At 31.4% G+C, this 22,406-nt stretch overlaps 1 long non-coding RNA gene and 2 other non-coding genes across 3 annotated transcripts in view; 1 reads left to right on the top strand and 2 right to left on the bottom strand.

Moving 5' to 3' along the window:
• The window catches only part of LOC106690008 (uncharacterized), a 28,994-nt gene extending 7,894 nt beyond the window's left edge, over window positions 1-21,100 (bottom strand). Inside the window, exons 1-2 of the transcript XR_010845026.1 lie at window positions 21,004-21,100; window positions 4,172-4,288 (exon numbers count right to left, since the gene is read on the bottom strand). This is a non-coding gene — a transcript (uncharacterized protein). The remainder of the gene's footprint in view (window positions 1-4,171; window positions 4,289-21,003) is intronic.
• On the top strand, window positions 9,713-15,059 carry LOC106690009 (uncharacterized). The gene is made up of 3 exons (XR_001344524.2): window positions 9,713-9,825; window positions 13,764-13,854; window positions 13,942-15,059. It is a non-coding gene; the product is annotated as an uncharacterized lncRNA (long non-coding RNA).
• Window positions 21,101-21,833: 733 nt separating the features above from the next.
• LOC112210484 (U6 spliceosomal RNA) lies at window positions 21,834-21,937 on the bottom strand. Its single transcript, XR_002945181.1, has one exon. It is a non-coding gene; the product is annotated as a U6 spliceosomal RNA (small nuclear RNA).
• Window positions 21,938-22,406: the final 469 nt, after the last annotated feature.

Raw genomic sequence — 22,406 nt, 5'->3', positions numbered from 1 at the left:
GTCAATTGGGTCCTATAATATTTAGAAGGTTTCTCTTTAATTTAATTTAATTTATGTATTTGATCTAATTTAATTTACGAATAAATGTTTTATCCGAGCCAGTGTTTATTTATTTTTTTTGCTAAGCTTTCCGACAAGGAGACCGTGTCGAATTGAGGTGGCTTAACAATTGGGTTTATGAATTGACCAACAATAATATCAACATTATTTAAATTTTTTTTCTATCTCGTCAACTACCCTATTAGCATAAGTAACATTATTTAAGCAATAATATGAGTTGAATGTGTATGAATAGACTTACGCCACTTTCAAAATCGATGAAATGATGTTTTCAATTTTTTTTTAAGTTCATAGGAAAATTAAATTTCCCTTGGAATAAATTTATAAACTTTAATGTTATAAAATCAAAAAAATATTCAATTTTTATACTTAGTTGTTCGAATCCGGATGTTGCATATAATTATTTATTCTTTTACTGAAGCCGTGAGTTTTAGAGCCCTTCTTGGGGTCCACCCAGCCTCATAAAGTGAAAAACCTGGCGGTTAAAGCGTTATCTTGATAAAATCACCTTCTATAACCGTTATTATAAAAACAGTAATTCCTTACAAAGTGAAGCCTGGTTCTGATTAAACTGAGTTTTACACGCTACTTGGATTTTTCTAGCTCTTTTTGTATTATATTCTTATTTCTGTCCAAACTTTTTTATTCAGTTCTTTTATGAACTAATTAGCTTCGTTATTATTGATTTATTAATAGCAAATTATTTTCATCATTTGTTATATAATAAACTTTGATATAGATATTCATTTATTTTATTTATTCATTCTCTTAGTGTGAGAGACCAGGTTTTGCATCCATTAAGAACAGTGATAATATTTTTGTAAATTCTAACTTTTAATTTCTTGGACAGAATGCGCGCGAGCTAAGCAATTTCGAAATTGAAAAATAGCTAGAATTTTCAAGCTCCTTTTCAATTTCCTTTAAGCTCGCTTTTAATTCCTCATCAATTTCATTAGTTTCCATAGAAACTAAATGATTAAACTTGTCAACCAGTTCAAACGTATTTCCTCCTATATTGGTATCACCAAAATCGCTCCCTTTTCTACTGCTAATCATATATTTTGTATTATCCGTATTAATTTCGGGACCTAGTTCTTTGCTAGAGTTTTTCATTTAGTTTTATAGTTTCCTTGTCCTAACCCAATAATAACAAAACATCATCAGATCCAAGAACCGGTATTTTACTGTCTAAATTTAAACCCTTTTCGGTATTCATCAATAACAATAATGTACATGTTATATGTTTCAAAACTGTCGATGGCCGTAATGTTTATTGTAGTGATAATTAAAATTTCTAATCAATTGACAGGACGAGTGTAGCCATTCATGATGATGATTCAGTCAATATTTTCAATACCACAATTGTTAGTCATCCTATAAAGAGCGTATTAAGTTTCACGAGCTACAGTGAAACGTCTCTTAACCCCGTTATAATGGAAAACTCTTCTAACGGACAGTTTAATTACTGTGCCGACCAGAAAAATCCGAATTTAATGAATATGAACTACTCTGTTGCGGAAACTCTTGACCCTGGACGTGGAAACCAATTTTTCACTAATTTATATATAACGGATCAAAAGTCATCAATTATTTAAGAACAAAGTCACGGTTTCAAAATCAAATTAGTGAGTCACTTACTTTGAGAAAAAGTTATTGGTACATAATACTGCGTTTTTTTTCTTAAGAATATATCAGTGATTTAATAAAAATTTAGTTACTTAATTACAAATTAATTTTAATATTAAATAATTCTTCTTCAAAATTGTGTTGAATTTTTTTTTCTTTTTAGTGTATTTTTTTACTGCAGTATAAACAGTTGATACATAATAAGTAACTAAGAAAAAGGAGTTGTACAAGGGTGTATCCCAAAGCTGAACAATATTTATTGCACATATTATTATTATAACAAAACAAATTCTTATAACCACCCGAAAAATTTGACATTTTGTTCTAGTGTCATTTTGAAATGATTTTCTAAATCAGAAAAAATAATATAAGTATTACTCAAACCGAAGGTTAAGACAAAATGTCACTAGAATGATCCTTTTTTTTTACAATATTTAATAATATAATTTTTAATTTTTTAAATAACATTAACCTTTTTTTTTTCTTCCGAAACATAATAACTTATGGGATGATATGTATTTACCCCTTCTTATTCAACAAAATTATCTGCCCACTTGGTGCCCCATTTATTGAAGTTTCACCGTTTATCGCGTATATATTGTAGTTTTCTAATTTAATAAATATATTTTTATTAATTGTTTGAGAGTGGTTATTTTAATACCAACACAACACTCTCAGCATTAGTTTATTTCCTTCTCCAACGTTTTGGCCCCTATTATCAAGGAAACAACCTACAAATTGTTTTCATATGTTACACCCCTCACACATAACATCAATGTTTCTTAACATACCTTATTATTGATTTGTCACATATCACTATTTTGTTTTTGTTTTAATCCAGATCAATTGACCAAGTAAAAAAATCTTCAATACAAAAACAACTATCAAAATAATATCCTAACAGCTTCCTATTAAAATTTTATAAAATGGTTATCTACTTAGAAAGCTTTATAATTTCAATGCATCAATACATTTTTTTAAAATTTATCAATGATATTTACAACTGTATTTACATAAAAATACATCAAGTAAATTTGATGCTAGATTATAATATGATACAGCCGTGTAGAGAAACTACCCCACTGTAATAATATTTCTTCGTTAGTAGGTCTAGAGGCTATATTCTTTTCAAGAGCCTCTGTGGATTGTCTGGAATTGAAGAGGAAGCAAAATTAGAAACTAGTGGGTTTGGGTGGTGAGGGAATTTTTTATGGAAAGATTAATATCTGGTTCAGGCTAGATCGGTTACACATGAAACATTAAGGTCTTTATAGATGATTTTATTTGTGACAACGTAAGGAGCATTGAGGATTTTACGAAGGATTTTGGATTGTAAGGAGTAGATAGGAATTCGAAGGTTTATTGGAGCCACAAAGCTCAACTCCGTAGGTCCAGATAGGCCTTGTTAAAGCCATGTCGATCAGTCTTTTGTAATGCTTTGGAAGTTCATGCCGTTTGTCTAGTAAGTGCTGTAATTGTCGGAATCGACGAGCAGTTTCGTGTCTTTTCAGTCTTGTGTAAGGATTCCAGGTTAGTCATTTGTCCAGATGTAGTCATTTACAATGAAGGTGAAGGTGATCTGATGGGATTTATTTTTATCCCCTAATTCCGGCACCATTCTTCGAGGGTGGTGATAATTGGAGACTTTGTGATGCACTTAAAGGGTTATTATTAACTGCGAGAACGTATGTGTCTGTATACGTGGTGAGGATAGTGTTAGGATTGGTTAGGATGTTAGCTGTATAGACTGTGCAGAGGATGGAACCTAGGTTACTACCTTGAGGAACACCAGCGGACTGAGAGAAAAGGGATGAAAAGGGACCATTCTGATTTACTTTGAATAATCTGACAGTTAGAAAGAAACGGATGATGAGAAAGTATGTAGGAGGTAGTAATTTTCGGAGTTTGTAAAGCAGTCCCGAGTGCCAGACTTGATCTATGGCTGTTAACACTTAATTTAAAATGTTTCTTCTTAGCAAACCACACTATCAATATTACAAAGAAAACCTACTATCTACGTAATACAGTGCTTTTTTTTAAATTTTATTCAATTCAATTTTTAGTGATAATAATTAGGTGATAACTGATTCCTTACCTGTTATTTGTAGGTTTTGCTGTCAATTGTGATAGTTTTGTTTGTATATCTAGTTTTGTAAGTATATAATTGTGTGAGGGAATAATATGAAAATAATTTTTAGGTTGTCTCCTTGATAATGGACCGAAACGTTGGAGAATGAAATGAACTAATGTTGAGAGTAAAAGGATTATTAGAAATTATGTTGTTATTAAATATATATTTCAGAGTTAAAATATCTTTAAAAAAACTGGAGCAAGGCCCAGTTCATAAAATTATCCTTAATAGGATGTGGGATTTCACATATATTAAAGGAACAACTTTATTTTCTAATCAACTATCTATAATGATATACATACTGATAATAATTATCTACATTAGGTTGAATATTTATTAATATTTTCTACTTACTTGGAAAGAAAGGCAGACCAATAGCTTTTTGTTGTTCGGTTAGCTCTTGGACCCCGACCATTGGTTCCGTCCACTCAGCTGGCTCCTTACATTGGCTCGTCAAGTCCCAAGCTTTTCCTGTAAATACCGACAATATAATAATAATAGTAATATAATGCAAAATAAAAATAAATTAATAAAATATAATAACTGAACAATTATTGTCATGCTACAGAGTTTTAGCGTTGTTTTTTTTTTTAATTTAAGTTCAGGAACATTGACAGATGGAAATTGTAATCCATACACTAAACCATTTTAAATATAAATCTGGCTGATGCTATTAAATAAGTATTTATTTAAATTGATCAATCGATTTACTGGTTATGTAACAAATTAATATTTTCTATATATACAATTGTGTGGGTCTATAAATGTTGGATTTCGGCCAACTATTGGTTGCATACTGAGTGTACCTACCACGATTACGAACGTGGCTGATCTTGCTTCTTCAGTGGATATTTAAAATTCAAAACCACAAAATATGTAAAATACAAATAAAAATAAAATTTAATAAAAAAATAAACACAATTCTCAAATAAATAAAGGATTCACTAATATTTCACAACAAAAAAAAAAAAAAACTGCACCACTATAACCCATGAAAAGTCAGGAGTGCTATACTTTGTAAGTACTGCTTCTGAACCAACGGTTGGTAAGGTGGCGAATTGGTCAGAATCACGCTCAATTGCCAGATTATCCCCAACCAAGCTTTTATGAGGCAGAATGGACCCCGGGAGCTCCCGAACAGGGTTGAATCACAATTACAGTAAAAGAATAAATAAGTATCTGTCACGAACGGATTCGAACCCAGAGCCACTACGCTCCCCATATTTTTCAAATATACAATATACATTTTACAATAATTTCTAAAAATACAACTAATGATTTCATTTACAAAATATAATATGATGCTAAAAAGAAAAACTGAAAAGCGTAAATCCACTCCGAAGAAAATAAAAATTCACTTTTTTAGGATAAATTCACTGCAAAGCAATGAATGTCGTGTTGAAGCATGAATTTCCATTATTCTGAAGAAGATGATGATGCGTTTCTGCTGATAAAATCATATATTTATTTTAATCAATTAATTACTAATTATAAATTAATTTGTAAATTTAATTATACATCAATGGCTTACTTCACAGTGGTGTAAAGTACATTTTCAATAGCTTTACGAAAAAATGTGACTTAAAATTCATATAATTTATTTTCTTTAGAGAGAGAATATTTACTCTTTTAGGAAAATTAATTGAAATGTTGTAATTTTCCTTTAATTGTATTGTTTGTAAAGTTAATGGAACTTTACTTAGCACCACTGTGAAGTAAGCCATCGATATGTAATAATGTAATTCTTTTTCATGTGAGTGATCTGCTAATTTCGAAATGTTAATCAACAAAGTCATGAATAATCGGATTTTTACTATATATTTGAAAATGTTTAGTGGGCAAAAAATAAATCAATATCTTTTATGTACTTAGTTAAGAAGGTACTCGTTAATTATAGTATCACCACTTCTTATAAATTAAATTATTTAAAATGACATAATAAAAACACTGGGGTTTATGTAAACAAAACCAATTTTTATTTATTTTTAAACGAAAATCTTTTATATACACTAAAAGTTAATCAATTGTATCTTTTCCTAAGTTGAGTGCGTCACATAAATTTTGCTAAAGATGCTAGAAAATTTCGATTTGTTCGTTCCTCTTCATCTTTTATTTTACCTTCTAGCTGATCCCCACGATCTTTCGATTGTTTGCTTATTCGCCAATGTCTTTGGATGGACAGAGTGATAAAACAAAAATGTGATATTCTCATCTTTAGCCACACGAAAAATACTTTTTAATTTGTTCATTATGAGATTACTTTTTCAAAATGAATATCAATAGTTGTCAATAACAAAACAATGAACATATGTTTTAATATTTGATAAATTATTATTCTAGAGTGGTGATACTAAAACAAGTAACGCTAAGTTACAATAACTATTTTGTACTATTTGTGGTTTAATATTATTTCTTTGTGAAATAAAAATAAAAATTAAAAATGTTGTTATACCGAAGATTTTTTGATTTTCCTTCTTGGATTATGATTTAAATCAGATGTTTTCCTTACAAAATATTAAACAAAAAAAAATGATTAAATGTGAAATTGGATGAAGTGTAAAGGTGTAGGTAAAAAAAATCCTAATGGATTTTAGAGCGAATAATTATGTTGCCTTCGAGAGAAGAGAATTTTAACTAGGCGCGGGTAGCGAGGATTGTAAATTATCACTAAATGAACAGCCATCTTCTCTCTTCGCCCAACTCAATTCATATTCAATGGCTCGTTTGATAAGAGTTATCTTCTTCGAAATGTTATTTAGAAACATTGTAATGTTTCCGCTCGTATTCCAAATTAGTAAATCATATCCCGCCTGTATATTTCTGCACGAATTAAAAAAAAAAAAAAATAATGAATCAGTAACATATACTCTCAATCCCAAAGTGATTATGAGATACCGGATTTCCATGTAGTAAAAAGCTGAAATACTTTTATTAAAAAACCTCAAAATGTGTAAAATTGTTTATAAAAAAACCAAATCCCTAAGTCGATAACATTGGGTGCAGTAAAACAATGCAAAGCGGAAAATTATTAGCAAAAAATATTTGATAATAGTGATGTAGTATTAAAAACCAATTAATAACATTAAAATGTAATATCTCAATTAATTAAAGTATGGTTTTGGTTTTAATGTCCAGATAGATTTGACAAACAAGGTTATGTACTTAGGATTAATGAAAAATTAAAGAAGTTTTAACTTCTATATTCAAGATTTTTAATACAAAAATTTAGGTAAAAATAAAATAAGGATGATTAGTATTTAAAGAAAATTGCTAAATCTCAATTTTTCAAAATATTGTAAAAAAAAAAAAAAAAAAAAAATAGTCGTGTAAATTGTAAATTATATTGAAAATAACTAAAAATTAATTTTGAATTATTTGATTGACAATCCAAATCCTGCAATAATCAACATAATTGTTTAATTTATAAGAGTATTACATGGAAAATGTATTTAACCTTGGTTGAATAAAAATGAACTGGGATTCTTTAATATTAGAAATATTAATTTTTTAATTTGAAATTTAATTAAGTCAGTAACGAAATAACTACGATGGCTAAATATTTAGGATTAATCAAAAAACAAAGTAACAGGTTTTAACTGCTATACTCGAGATTTTTAATATAAAAAATAATTTTGTTTTTTGTCATATGAACATCAGATAGTTAAACGATAAAGTTGATTGTTTAATTTATAATATTAATACATGGAAAAGTTATTTAATCTTGAATGAACTTACTAAAAAACTAAACTGCTTTGAATAAAAACGAAAAATTGTGACAACAATTGAAGTAATCAACCAAGGTGCATTGGAGAAAGAAATATTAAATTATAGTATTAAACTCCATACGCTGGATAGGCATTCCCTAATTCCGAAATTCTGTATTACAAGAAATATTAATTTTATAACATAAAATTTAATTAAATCAGGAACGAAATTACTACTACGGCTAAATATTCAGGATTTATTAAAAACAAAGAGAATTTTGTTTTTTGTCATAAGAACATCAGATAATTTAGATAAGAATAAAATAGAAATGATTAGTATTTTTAAAAAATGTTGGCCCAATCTTTATTGTTAGTCGTGTAAATTTTAAATTATATTGAAAATAACTACTAATTTGAACCTATTTATCTTATTGATAACCCAAATCCTGCAATCATCAACTTCATTGTTTAATTTAATATAATAGTAATACATGGAAAACGTATTTAACTTATGTTGAATCAAAATGAACTTAATAAAAAACTAAACACTCAAAAATCTAAACTGATTTTAATAAAAACCAAAAATTGAGTCGACAATTGAAGATATCAGCCAAGGTGCTTTAGAGAAATAAATATTAAATTATAGAATTAAACCTCGTACGTTAGGTTTAGCATTCCCTAATTCTTTTTTTGTTTTTAAATATTTATTTATTGCTATTTACAACTGTACATTATAATACATTTAGTAAATCTGGTCTAAGTTAAATTGGAGTGTTACAGGCGTGTAGAGAAACTACCCATTGGTAGCACTCTATCCCTAATTCTAGAATTCTTTATTATCAGAAACATTAATTTTGTAATTTGAAATTTAATTAAATTAGGAAAGGAATGACTACTACGGCTAAATATTTAGGATTAATCAAAACACAAAGAGACAGGTAACAACAGAGACACAAAGAAACAACACAAAGAACTTCTGTATTCGAGATTTTTAATATAAAAATTTATTTTGTTTTATGTGTTATGAACATCTGATAATTTTGGTTAGAATAAAATAGAAATGATTAGTATTTAAAAAAAACAATGGTGGCCCGATCTCAATGTTTTTTTAAATTATGTAAATCTGGACAAACGACTGACATGGAATCCTCATACAAGACTGAAAAGACAGGAAACTGCTTGTCGATTCCGACTATTACAACATTTACTAGACAAACGGTTCAAACTTCCAATCCATTACAAAAGACTGATTTACATGACTATTATAAGGCCTATTTGGACATACGGAGTTGAGCTATGGGGCTCCACTAAACCATCAAATTCCTCCAAAATCCAATCCTTACAGTCCAAAATCCTTCGTAAAATCCTTAATGCTCCTTACTTTGTCACAAATCAAATCATCCATCAGGACCTCAATGTCCCCTATGTTGCCAATTTGGCCAGAACCAGATACCAATCCTTCCATAATAAACTTCCCAACCACCCAAACCAACTCGTTTCTAACCTGGCTTCTCCTTCACTACCTAATAATCCTCCTAGATGTCTGAAAAGAAGATTACCTCGAGATCTTCTCCTTTAGAAATGTTTTTGGAGTTCAATCAATGTGTAGATTCTCCACATGTTTTTATCATGTCAGAATATCACTTACAGCAAATTTACTTCATGTGTATATATGTATACAGTTGTAAATATCAATAAATAAATTATTAAAAAAAAATTATGTAAAAATTAGTTGTATAAATTTTAAATAATTAATTTTAACCTATCCATGTATCATTTAAAAACATTTAATTAATTGTATTGGTGGTGAAATCAACTTGACAATGGGCATAAAGTTGTAATACGTAGTAAGCACTCTAACAAACATATCAAATTTTCTCTCCTCTGAGATCCCTTTCTGGTTCCCATTAAAGTAATGGGATTAGTTTCAGCGGATGCTAGAATATATGAAATAAAAAGTATAGTGTACAGTACAAAGATGTAAAGAATTTAATTTAGTAAAAATCATTATACTTTGTGAGAAGGTTGAATAAAAGATTAATTGATCATTTGAATGTATGTATGTGTATATATGTGCTCTGTATGTATGTGTATATATATATGTATATAAATCTGTGTGTGTGTATTTGGATTGTGTGGATGGATGATTCGTTTCTGGTCATCAATGATCTAAGTTATGTTACAGGCACCCCTAAGACTCACAAGCGTTAGACAAGAGAACCAGACTGTTTCTAGGATTGTAGCTAGCAGGGATACAACTGCCCTTGACCATAATTACCAAGCAAGAGAGCCTGGGCCAGAGAGGTATGTACACTTTGTCTCATTCAGATTAATTTCATTATTATCAGATATGTCGGCACCATTTATAGTTTGAGGAATAAGACGCTTTTTGCAAATAAAACAGTCACACTTTAGCTTTGCCTTCTTTTACTGAAAGTTTATAAAACAAAATTATCACATAAAGTATATATTTATACTGGGTGTCCCTCTATACATGCTCAGCCTAATCAGTCACCTCTACAATTTTTGGAATTTTTGACTTGATAACCAGAGAACGCAGGTTTTTTTTGCAGTAAAAAAATATGAAAAACATGCAGTGAAAAACCCAAAATGAGTGAGTATAAGCACTTAAATCTGGAAAGCTTACATAATTTTTTTCAATTAAATTAAACTTGCCCGAATACTGTCTATATTTATGCAAACATTCATAAACAAATGAACTAATCTATTTTTTAAATATTTATTTATTTAATAACAGATCTCCTTACAATGCTAACATAAGTTACATTTTTTTTAACAATTGATTATGGGGGGGGGGGGGTATAGCCTCATACATAAGACACCACTAACACTATATACAATGTTATAAATAAAAAAAACTAAGATAAAATAAATAGATAAATATAATAAATCTTAATAAGGGAGAAAAATAAGGTACAAACATAACATAACAAACAATTGCCCTCTAATGGTGAAAAAAAAGTTATTTGAAAACAGGACGAAGAGAAAATATAAATAAATAAAAGAGAAGTGATGTCAATAATAGAATTGATAAATATAGGATTTATAGTAGGATGTTCTGCAGCAGCCTGGGCTTCAGTCTTCGGGTTGAAGTTGGAATTCCCAAGTTATATGTCAACTACTCTAATTAAAAGCCTAAAACATTTGCACAATAATTGAAGAACTATTAGGAAGCTAATATTAAATAATTTTATATTCCTATTATGAAGGCTGGAATTCAATTTTTTAATTTCTTTTAACTTTAAGTTTTAGAAAATAACTATGTGGAAAGGAGTATTTAAAAATATTCTTGCAATCAACATTCTGTTTTTCATTTTCCCCACTATACCACATAGTATTTTCTTTCGCTTAGTTTTGCCACTACATATTTACATACGAATATACCGTTAGTAAAAACCCAACAAGTAATAAGTCAATATAGAAAAAGTTTGATTAAAAATGTATTCATAAGAATTTATAGTTTTGAAGTTGTTGAGTATCAGTCAATAACACAACCATAACTACATGCCTAAAGTGAATGTGTGAATAGTAGAAGTTGTTAAAAGTTTGGCTACTGAGTGCCTTGTTGATCTTCTGACTCGTGTGGAAGAGAATCAAGATGAGCTAATTGACAAATGTCATTACATCATTATTATCGTCATACATTGCTTTGTTAGTTATGAAAACGTCCAAAACAATACTAACACAAACTATGAGCAAGTAACCAAACACAACAAATAAAATGGTGACGAGCTCAGCTAGTCTGTAGCGTGACGTCATTCTCCATTTAACAGACCTAGACTCTCAACCATGTTACATGTTATATCGTTTTAACATGGTAAAAGAATGAAATATTTCTCCATTTAACATACGTTTTTCCATTTAACATGTTGAACTAAAGATCATGAATACCCCTTATACTTTTGTTGAGATACTTTTTCGAGGCTCCGAAATAGGATTTCAGTTATCTCTCTTGAGAATTTTATACACTATATTAAAGTGTAGCTCTAGTATTTTTTTCTTTCGTAATGGTGTAAAGTTTGGATATAGTGTCCGTGTTTTGTATGTAATAGCGTAATCGTTTTTGTAATTTTTAAGAGTTTTTGATATCCTCTTTTAAAGTGTTGGGATGCAAGGAATTATGTAGTATATTTTACTGTTGGTTTCTTGGAATTAAGGTTGTATCAGTGTTGATGTTTTTTTTTTAGTAATTGGCAAATTAGTTTATGGGGGAACCCATTTGCTTTTAGGATATCTAATATTTTATTTTCCTGCTGATCCACAAACAACCTCAAAAATACATATATTTAACAGTAAAAAAAAAATTATCAAGATGTGTACATATTCATATCTGATCAATATTCATATTGATTTGACTAATTAATTTTTATTTAAAATAATATACACTACAATAATATAGGAAATCCAATACCCAATATACTGGGTATTATAATATATTATATAAACAAAAAATAAGAAATTGAAATTATAACTAACCACAACAAAGTCAGACGGACTAGGAATCCAAGTTAAAAACAATAACATTGAAAGTTCTCTATTACAAGCTTATTCTACAAAGAAATTTTCATAGTTAATTATATCTAGTTACATACATAATTTCCCAAAACTACTTGTTAATTAAATGCCAAGAATAACGTCAATTGTAATTAATAGTTCTTTTTTTTTATTGAATTCGACTCTTCATAGATTAATTAATGCATTTTGTTTTACTTCAAATTTATCAATTTTATACTATAAATTAAATAAGGAAAATGAAATGAAAAATAGGCATACATTAAAAAGTCTCACCGTTTTTGCTGCTTACGCCTTCTGGACGGGTCGAATCAGGAAATGCCCCATATGAATTCGTCTTAAAATTATCAAAAATTAAAAAAACAAAAAACACACATCGGATATTCCAGAGTTAATTGCGTTGGAGAAAATTAACAACTATCTCAAAAAGTTGGGCAAATGTCGTTGTTATGGCCCGCCGAAAACTAAACCAAAACTCCACAAATTGTAAAGGTTAAATGAGTTAATGAGCAAAATGGGATATTTTGTATGTGTACACGTCCTGTTGTCGTAAATCGCCCAAAACCACAAACCCTATTCACAATTGATAAATAAAAATGTAATGAATTAAAAAATAAATATATATATATAAATTAATGAATATAAAAAATAGTAAATATAGTTATAAACTTTTTAATGGGAGCTCTTCATATGAGCTGTTTATTAAGCTTAATATTGTGTTATAATTATTAACTAATTTATAAGTTAAATTAATAGTGGATTTTTTCTTTAGTGGATTCCATATCAACCAGCTCTCCCGATTAACCAATTATTACACTTCGGTTCCAACTAGAGCTAATTAGTAGTTAATTACTGTAATACCCTTTTTTATAATTTTTTGTACTTCCTCCCTTAGTACTGTGATGTTAAAATGCATTTTTATTTAAGGAAAAATTGTAGTTTCCTTCTTAAAGGTTTCCATACACTTTTCTTCAAATTGGCTAATATTAATACTTAACTAATGTGCAAAATATTCCTTAACATTTAAATTATCGTCTTGAAATATTTATTTTCTAAAGCGATACAGGATTTAGCACATTAAAATCGTACCACCCATATGTCTGTTGTATTGAATACACCTTTTTAAGAACAGCCAAATCATATTCTATAAAGTGGTAAGCAATTTATTTATGTAGAACATAAATAATCTTTTCCATTTTTTTTAAATTTCATAAAAAAAATTATTTCTGAGTAAAATAATGAAGACTACTTACTCACGGGATCATGATTGTGTCGGAGTTGGGACATTTGCAGAAACGGAGATGGTTCCTGATGTTTTTTCAAAACAATTTATTTATTTCATGTAACTAACGTTGCAGTCTAATTACGAGATAAGAATAAACAGTGGATAAAAATATAATACATTTATACTACTTCAACCTATGAAGGTTCTTGAGAGCGGAATCTGGTATCAAGTACTGTATCTAGAGTAACAGTGGTCATAAGCATGTTCAAACGCCAGGTTTTCTCCTCTCACCTAAATAAGGGTTTCTATTTTATAAAGACTAGATGCTCCCTTCCAACTCAGAAGAACTGGGCCTAAACTTAATATTTTATTACAAAGCAATTGTGTCTTATTCTTTATAAACTATGTAATCCGTTGTTATTCTTATTAGATTCAGTAACAATTATTTTACATTGCTTGACATAGAACCAATTTTTTTTTTCAGACCCCATTGTTCAACTAGTTCTCAAAAAAAACCAGAACCAAAGCCCAGGCAAAAATCACAACGGAAATCGCCTCACGTTGTAAAAGTGGATGTAAGTTGAAATACTGTTTTTTACCTATTATTTATTTATTCAAATTTACAACTGTATTAAAAATATATTTAATAAATGAAATTTAAGGGGAGCGGGTTATCGGCCCACCGCCCCCGAGGCAGGGGTGGAAGGGCTGCCTCCACAGAGCACCCAGACTTGTTCCCCCATCCCATCCTTCTGGGAGCCCGGAGACCTGTCGCTGAAGGAAAGCGGCCTGGCGGAAGTAACAGTGGAACATCAAACCAGTGATATAACTCCGATTGAAATATTACAAAAATATTTTTTTATTTTTTTCATTACTAATGTTTACAAAAACACAATAAGCCCGTTTCAATATGGCGATTTAAAAACCTAATATTTATCAGAATTTTAAAAATTAGCCTGTTCTATCTAAGAGTTTATGAAAATTTACTAGAATAACAGTTTTAAAACTTAAATTGTGGTTATTTACTATAACTACCGAAAAATCGGTTAATAAACAATGAAGACTGAGTACTCTTAAGTTTCAATAGATGACTGTTCAAATTTTTTAAATTTTTTTATAATGGTACTTGCGTAAATGATTTTCCAATGACATGTCGTGAACCCCTTGGCCATCAAAAGTAGTAGATTCCGGGGACCAACTGTTGGCAAGCGTTACATCACTCTGCTTAGAGGCTCCTTATTTATTTTCCTCTTTACAGTATATTCTGTCTCAGATAAAAGAAAAGGCAAACAAGATGCTAAGAGAAAAAAAAAAAGAACAATGTAGCATGAGTTAGTTGACAATCTCCAAAGATTCAGGTTACATGATTTTTAAATTTGTTGATGTGTGCCAAGTTATCCGCCGACAATTAGGTTACTTACTGAGGTAAATATTTCATTCATAACTGAATTTTATTTCTTTTAAGACCAACGGTATTTTTGGCTGAGATTTTAATCGAAGCCTTAATAGCCTTGGTTGAGGTTCAAACCTTCTTTGGAAAGGTAAACAATATCAAAGAAAATATCTAGATTTTTATAGTCAATATAATTTGAAAATATGAAAAATAATATTTATCCTATTTTAATAGTATATACCTCTTCATGTTCGGCCCAAAGAATTAGTTATTCATAGGTAATGGTGTACCTGCGCTCAGGCAAAATGAGATCGAAGCCCGGATCCACACTTGTGGCAAATCTTTTGCTCTACGACCTGGCAAATGGTCTGTATAATTTTATAGGACAAATGATATGGGACGTCCACACACATGGTCAACCGTTTGACTTGGCAAAATGCTTGCCATGTAGTTCAATATTTTTATGATATTAAATATCTATTTAATACTAGTTATTCTTTCTAGGAAGTTAGCTGATATAATTTCAATAATATTATTGATTCAACCTTTATAAAATTCTTAGTTATAATCTTATTCGAATTACAATGTATATAGTTAGGATGGCGGTCAACAAAGGTATCAAAATAGTAAAGAAAACTATTTAAACAGTCAGTTGTTCTCATTGTTCCAATCGGACAGCAATGAAGAAGCCCTGCAAAATGGGGGAACCTTTGTTAACAATAATAGTTTTCATTACTATACTTATACCTTTATTGACCGCCACCCGAACTATCTTCCTACAACCTACTTCATAGGTCATCTATCTTCTTCCAATACAATGTATATATTTTTATTATAACTGTTATTTATTTAACTTTGTTTTCTTTTTTAATTGTAAATATTGAAAATTTAACTGTTGAAATATAAAATGCAGAAAAAAAGTACGAATAACAAACAATTAATCCTATTAAAAACCAAAAAAGTATCTACATCAAATAGATGGCTGATTTAAAAAGCCAATATTTAGGTAAAAATAAGAACCTCTCGAAAATTGGTTCGTCAGCTGAAATATTCGGCAAAGCTGCTATAAATCTCTTTCACCTTTGACTCGCCTACGTTTCACCATACGCCAAATCCGCAAATGCTCTGCACCACACCGGTGGCCAACGATGTTGAACAAATGATTGGTTACCAGTGTGAAGCCGCTGAAACATCAACGCGTTGAAGAATCCATTCCTTTCTCACTGATATATAATCCAAAGTAAACCACAATGGCTCCTATTCATACTATTTCTCTTCTCTCAGTCCGGAGGTGTTTCTCTAGGTAGTAGCCTCGGTCTCATCCTCTGTACATCTGATATCACAAACAATTCAAACAACATCCTATGCCAATGACACATGTCTGCTCGCAGTTAATATTAACCCTTTAATTGTATTCCAAACTCTCCCATCCAATTTCACAACAAGAATGATGCCGAAATCGGAAGATTTAACTAAACCCGTACAAATCTCATCGAATCACTTTTACCCTTCGTCGTAAACTTACCGACTGCCCAACAGTATCTTTTAGAAATGTTGCTCTTACTCCTGTCAAACACATTCGCTACCTTGGACTACATCTGGACAAACGACTAACTTAGAATCCTCAAACAAGACTGAAAAGACAGGAAACTGTACTTCGATTCCGACTATTGCAACACTTACTAGAAAAACGGTCCAAATTTACAATCCATCGAAAAAGACTGATTTACATGACTATGATATCTGAACATATAGAGTTGGGGGTCCACTAAACCTTCGAATTCCTTCCGTATTCAATCCTTACAATCCAAAATCCTTCTAAAATCCTCAATGCTCCTTACTTTGTCACAAATAAAATCATCAGCAATCCTTCCATTATAAACTTCCTAAACACCCAAATCCACTAGTTTCTTACCATGCTTCCTCTTCTATTCCTATCAATCCTCCGCGCCTGAAAAGAAGATGGCCTCAAGACTTTGTACTGTAAAAAGGTGTAGAGTCCTACGAACAATATTCAATACATGTCTGAATCATACCATTATAATCTAATATCAACTTTACTAAATGTAGTTTTATGTAAATATAACTGTAAATGTTGATAAATAAATTTAAAAAAAAAAAAGAACTTATTTAAGTACATTAGTTGCTGTTAACCCGAATGATAAACTGCTCAATCTTTATACAAGCAATCATACTTCTCATTTCATTCTTTATTCGTTTTAATTTATAATTCACAGGAATAAAGGGCCCATAGGTCAAAAATGGAACTGGGCTACTGCTGCAGGGACTACTGTTTACTTTATTTTATAGAGTCCTATTCATCTATTTCCCAACTTGGATGTCATCGACAAATCACTATCTACCCCTCTACTCTTCTCGGAAAAAATACAACACTTCTGTTAATTCGTGATAATTTCAAACATTTTTCAAAGCGGAGATAATTAAGGCCCGCCTACACGACAGGATGACCTTTCTCAAAGACAAGTTCTCATGCGATCACCGCCTTAGCGGTCTTTTGGAAGGTGCTAGTCATAACATCAACTACGAGGAGCGGAAAACTGATGGGGATCGTTATAGGAGGAAAGCAGCGGCACTTTGTACACATAATAAGAGGGTGATTAAGAAGGGACAAGATTGTTTTCTCTGTAGCAGATTTAGAAGGAATAATGGAGCGAAGGAGAGTTTGAGACAAAGGAAATTATAGAGTCGGCGGTAGTTAGAGAGCGGGCAGGTGTTGATCATCCTTTGGCGGCTAACACGTCACTCAGCCACCACGCCCCCTCCCACCTCCCCTCAATATAACAAATACCTCTTAGCATTCCTAAACCTCACTCTCTCCTTCCCTCCCTTACAAAATCACCTTCTACATATACCGACGCCAATATCTTCGTTACAAGTGTTGACAATACTATACTTCAATTGATATATAATCCATCGAAATACAAAATTATTGTTTGACGAGACCGCATAACGTATAATTTGTAACATTAATAGCTTTCACATTTTATGTTACTTACGGGATACGCCCTATATGCCTGGAAATGGATTCCTTGTTTATTTCTTAAGTGAGAGCAGCGGGCTATAATTAAAGGAGTAATAATATTTTTAAAAATGACATTATGTGTTTTTTTACCTTTTTTCTGGGCATTTAAGAGGGGGGGGGGAGGGCTATCATATATGTAAACAACCTATTCTAATCAGAGTGGGTCGAGGTTTTATTCCGTGGTGCAGCCAAGCGAAAGCGAACCCTGCATATTCGAGGTTACTAAGGTTACGCCTTAACTTAATCGGCTACAACAGTATCTCGTGTTAATAATCTACTTTATTATTATCACATCTGTCGACTTTCGCTCACTCAAACTGCGTGAACAAGTGATCCTTACGCATTCTTTTTAGTCGAGTTCATACTCGAACGTATTCCCTACAAGTATCCTACTAATCCAAAAAAAAAATCTTTTTTTCACATTACAACAGAAGTTATATCCAACAAAACGAACTGATAAGAAAAGTCACAGTATTTCTCATAACCTATACCAATAGCGCTTGTGCTCGACCATTTTCTCCGTAAATACCTATTTTCTATCATGTATCTAAATCGTATAAGTCTATAAATGACGGGAGGGTATTAAGGAGTATTTGTTAGTACTTTTGTGTTATGAAATATTATGGTTGAGAAACAAAAAGTATTACCAATAGATTGTTCAAGGTCGGTATCAATCAAAATTGTGACAGTATGATAATCATATCTTATTCAATAATTACATTCACATTTGATATATAAATATTTGATGATAATTGTCAACACTACTTCGCCCAAAACCGATTTTGGAAAATATTTGGCCAAACTTGTAACTAGTGTCAGGCTAAGAAATTATGCATTCAAAGGTGACCTCTGACAAAGAAATTTTTGAGCATCAGAATTAGTGTTTTATTTTATTTTCATTAATTTACGAGTGTTTGTTTTAAAAATCTTCTATTAATGAACAAAAGAAACAGTTAATGAAATATTAAGTTAACAATTTTGAGACTCGTAGATGTTTTTAAATTGAAATATTGAAGATATGCCCCTAATTCACTAATAATTCTAACGTTCGTCGGTTAAAAGTCATAAGTAGATGCAAATGGAATATAAGAAATAAATGTGCTTTCTTCAAGTATCCAAATCGCACAGATATATTCCACCCTTTCCGTTTTTAAGAAATGTTTACAATTAGACTGATTAAAGAATTTGACTTTTGAAACAAAAACCTCCGTAAAAATTAATCTCCATCTGATAGAATCTGAAATGATGAAGTTGGTCTTTTATAACTGGAAAGCGACGCGATTACTGACGGAAATTACTTAAGTATAAGGAGATTTTTTTTTGGCGGGGGGGGGGGGACTGATAAGTTAGAAGAGGAAGAGAGTAAATAAATTGTGTTGTGTAGAGACGAGGTAGTTAGTAGTGTAGCGGGGCTAACGACTGCTCGGGAGCCAGGCTGTCTACCCCGCCCGGCTACCTTCTCTCCCTCTCACTCCCTCTCCTCTTCTATCTCTCTCTCTTCTCCATCACATCTTCTTTTTTCTTTCTTTTCTCATTCCCTTTATTGCCCTGCCTCTTTCTCTCGCTCACCTCTTGTATCTTTGAACATTTTCTATTAATAACTGCTGAAGGACCTGAGCTCACTCCCATCCATCCTGGTTGAAGGAGCATTTTCATCATTTCCGTTGAGCATTCCTCTTTCCATGATGGTCCTCCCTGACTGAGTATATATGTAAAAAAGTGTATGTAACCACGGATGCATATATAAGTATTGTTACGACGGACTGTAACCATATTACAAGCGTTCATAGAAAAATATTCCTTTTACTCTTCGACTGGATAAAAATAATGCAGTGAGTTACGCGCATCAGGCAACGCTCACGTTTTAACCTTGAAAAAATATTTTTGAGTTAATTATCAAATACTTTATATTTATCCGTTGTCTATTAAAAATAAAAAAAGTTGCAAATTGTTATTGGTTTATTATTTGAATTAAGTCTGACTAAGATCTTTGTTGCCAATTTAATTACCTAGAATTAAGAAAATTTGCAACTATAATGTTCCGGCAGATGTGTAGTTTTATTGCTATCCCAAGATTAAAACAAAGATGAACGGATTTTTCATAACAACCTGCTCTAATATTCTGAAATTTCGATGGGTATCCTGTATCTTTGCTAATAATGGTTGATTTCGATGTTATTTGGTTTTCTAGGCACTGCGAATCAAATAGTAGGAATAGTCTAGCGCCACAAAATCGGCCCACCCGCACATTCTTCAAAACCTGGAATGAAACAATCTAAACTATTCTGAAAAGAAAGACGAAATTTTACCTAAACCTGGCAAGGAATGATTTGAGACCAATAACAGGTCTGATCACGGGCCATTGTCTCTTAAAATATTATCCCAAGAAGATAAAATTCTTGTAAGATTCCACATGTCTGAGCTTAGAGGACGAAGCCAAGGCTGAGTATATTCTATGGGAATCCTTTGCCATTTTTTCAATGCTGCTCGATTTAACTAATACTTCTCGTTTGAAATAAATCTGTTAAAGATAAGATAGCCCCGTCGCTGATTCGGGGTTTTGGGGGCAAGAGTCTGGGAAGGCTGCCTTTCTATAATTTTAAAGTAAAAAAAAAAAAATTCTTATATGACCTGAAAAGGGATACCTTACAACGAATCCAACCCGCCAGAGGTAAGTAAGGATTTCCATTCCTTTTTGTGTGATAATAATAATTTTGGACAGGTTATTCTAAAAACCCTTTATATGTTTCCCCCATTTTCATAAATTATTTTATGAAATATTTAATTGGTTTCCATTTTGAAACTAAATGGTGGATATTAATGGTGGAGTTTTAAGGATCATCTTCGGGCGATCTGTAACTTAGGTGCCAAAATATAATCAGCTTGGTAGTTTAAGAGAAAAACCATGGACTGGGCACGGTGGACTGGTGTTTTTTTTTAATTTTATTTTTTGGTTCTTGGTATCTTATAATATAAACGGCAAATATTAAGGGAGGGTCAAGTTTTTTTTTTTAATTATTTGAATTGAAAATAATAAACCCAGCCATACTGAACTGAATATAAAAGTTTTATAGAGCGATGATTGTAATCATTTTGATTTGAAATGACAGTCCTATTACAAGTTTTTAACGCTTCTGACCACACTATAAAATTTATGAATAATTGAGAATGAGGCATAGTTTTAAAATTTTTAAGGGCGAAGTATAAGAAAACAAAGCAGATCCCTGTGGGAAAGATGATAAAAAAAAATCTTAATAATAATAAGATAGGGAGATGTCCCATACTCACCTTGGTCGGTGTCCAGCTTGAGTGGGAGGTGAGGGAAGGTCGGCTCTGATGGGACTGGTGGGCTCGCTGGCCGAGTGCTTGGGGTCACACCACTCCCTGCAACAGGATACATTTTTCATTTCAGATCGTAGCTAGTAGGAGAGAAGAATTAATTAAGTTGCTTATAAAAACTTGTTACTCTTCTAATAAGCTTCAAGATATAACAGTATACTCTTTTTTTAAAATTTATTTATTAATATTTACATAAAAATACATCTAGTAAATTTGATATAAGATCATAATGGTATGGGTGGTAAAGGAGTTTATAATAGAAGGACTGAAATCTGGTTCGGGTTAAATCGGTTACATACGGAACATTATGACATTAAGGTCATTATGGGTGATTTATTTTTTTTGTGGCAAAGTAAACAGTATTGAGGATTTACGAAGGATTGGATACGAGAGGAATTCGAAGGTTTAGTGGATCCCCAAAGCTCAACTCTTATAGGTCTTACAGTCATGTAGATCAATCTTTTGTAATGAATTGGAAGTTTAGATCGTTTGTCTAGTAACTGCTGTAAAAATCGGAATCGACGTCCTGCCTCCTGTCTTATCAGTCCAGCGTGAGGATCCCAAGTTAGTTGTTGGTCTAGATGTAGTCCAAGGTAGCGGATCTGTTCTATAGAGGTAACAGCAACACTATTAAAGAATACTGTAGGGCAGTCAGTCGGTCCACGACGAAGGGCAAACTTGATTTGATTGGAGAGATTCATTCTTACCTCCAATTTCGAGCCCGTTCTTCGAGGGTTGCGATATGGGATTGGAGAGTCCTGGATGCAATTAAATGCTTGAAAAATGCGAAACGGTTCACTATTTTGCGTGTCAACCTTGCGTATGGGCCATGTTATTCATCTATATCATTCCAATTTTAGTAAATGTACCGCCGCAAGAGTACATACTGTTTCTATAGATCTAGGTACATTGGAACTTCTATACAATGGACACCCACCAGGAAAATGATTTTATCCGTTATACAGAACTTTAATTAAAAATAACATACACATAAAATTAAGCTTGTAAGTTTAAAAAGTCTTGGAGTCTTAAACGACCTTTTTTGTTTTCAATATCTGGATTAGACTTATCTTGAAACAAAACCTTCACGTCGTGTAGGAGGGGTTTTTACACAGAAATCTATATACATATACTGAATGCTCGTTACGTTATAAATATATGTCTCTTAGTGCCATCATTATCTATTAATTGTGCAATCCTGTGATTAGACATTCATATTTTATGAATTGTGTCCGTTATAATATGAAAAAAGCTTAATGGGAAAAAATTGTTGTCTTTATCCGAAGCAAAGCAGTTACATAAGAGAGGGGTCGAAACATCAAATGTGTACAATGTTTGCCAGGACATTAATT

Source organism: Halyomorpha halys, unplaced genomic scaffold (assembly GCF_000696795.3).
Source record: "Halyomorpha halys isolate HHAL.00 unplaced genomic scaffold, Hhal_1.1 Scaffold1548.1, whole genome shotgun sequence".
Taxonomy (NCBI): Eukaryota; Metazoa; Arthropoda; class Insecta; order Hemiptera; family Pentatomidae; genus Halyomorpha; species Halyomorpha halys.
Note: the sequence above shows the minus strand (reverse complement) of the source record. Positions and strands in the feature narration are given on the sequence as shown.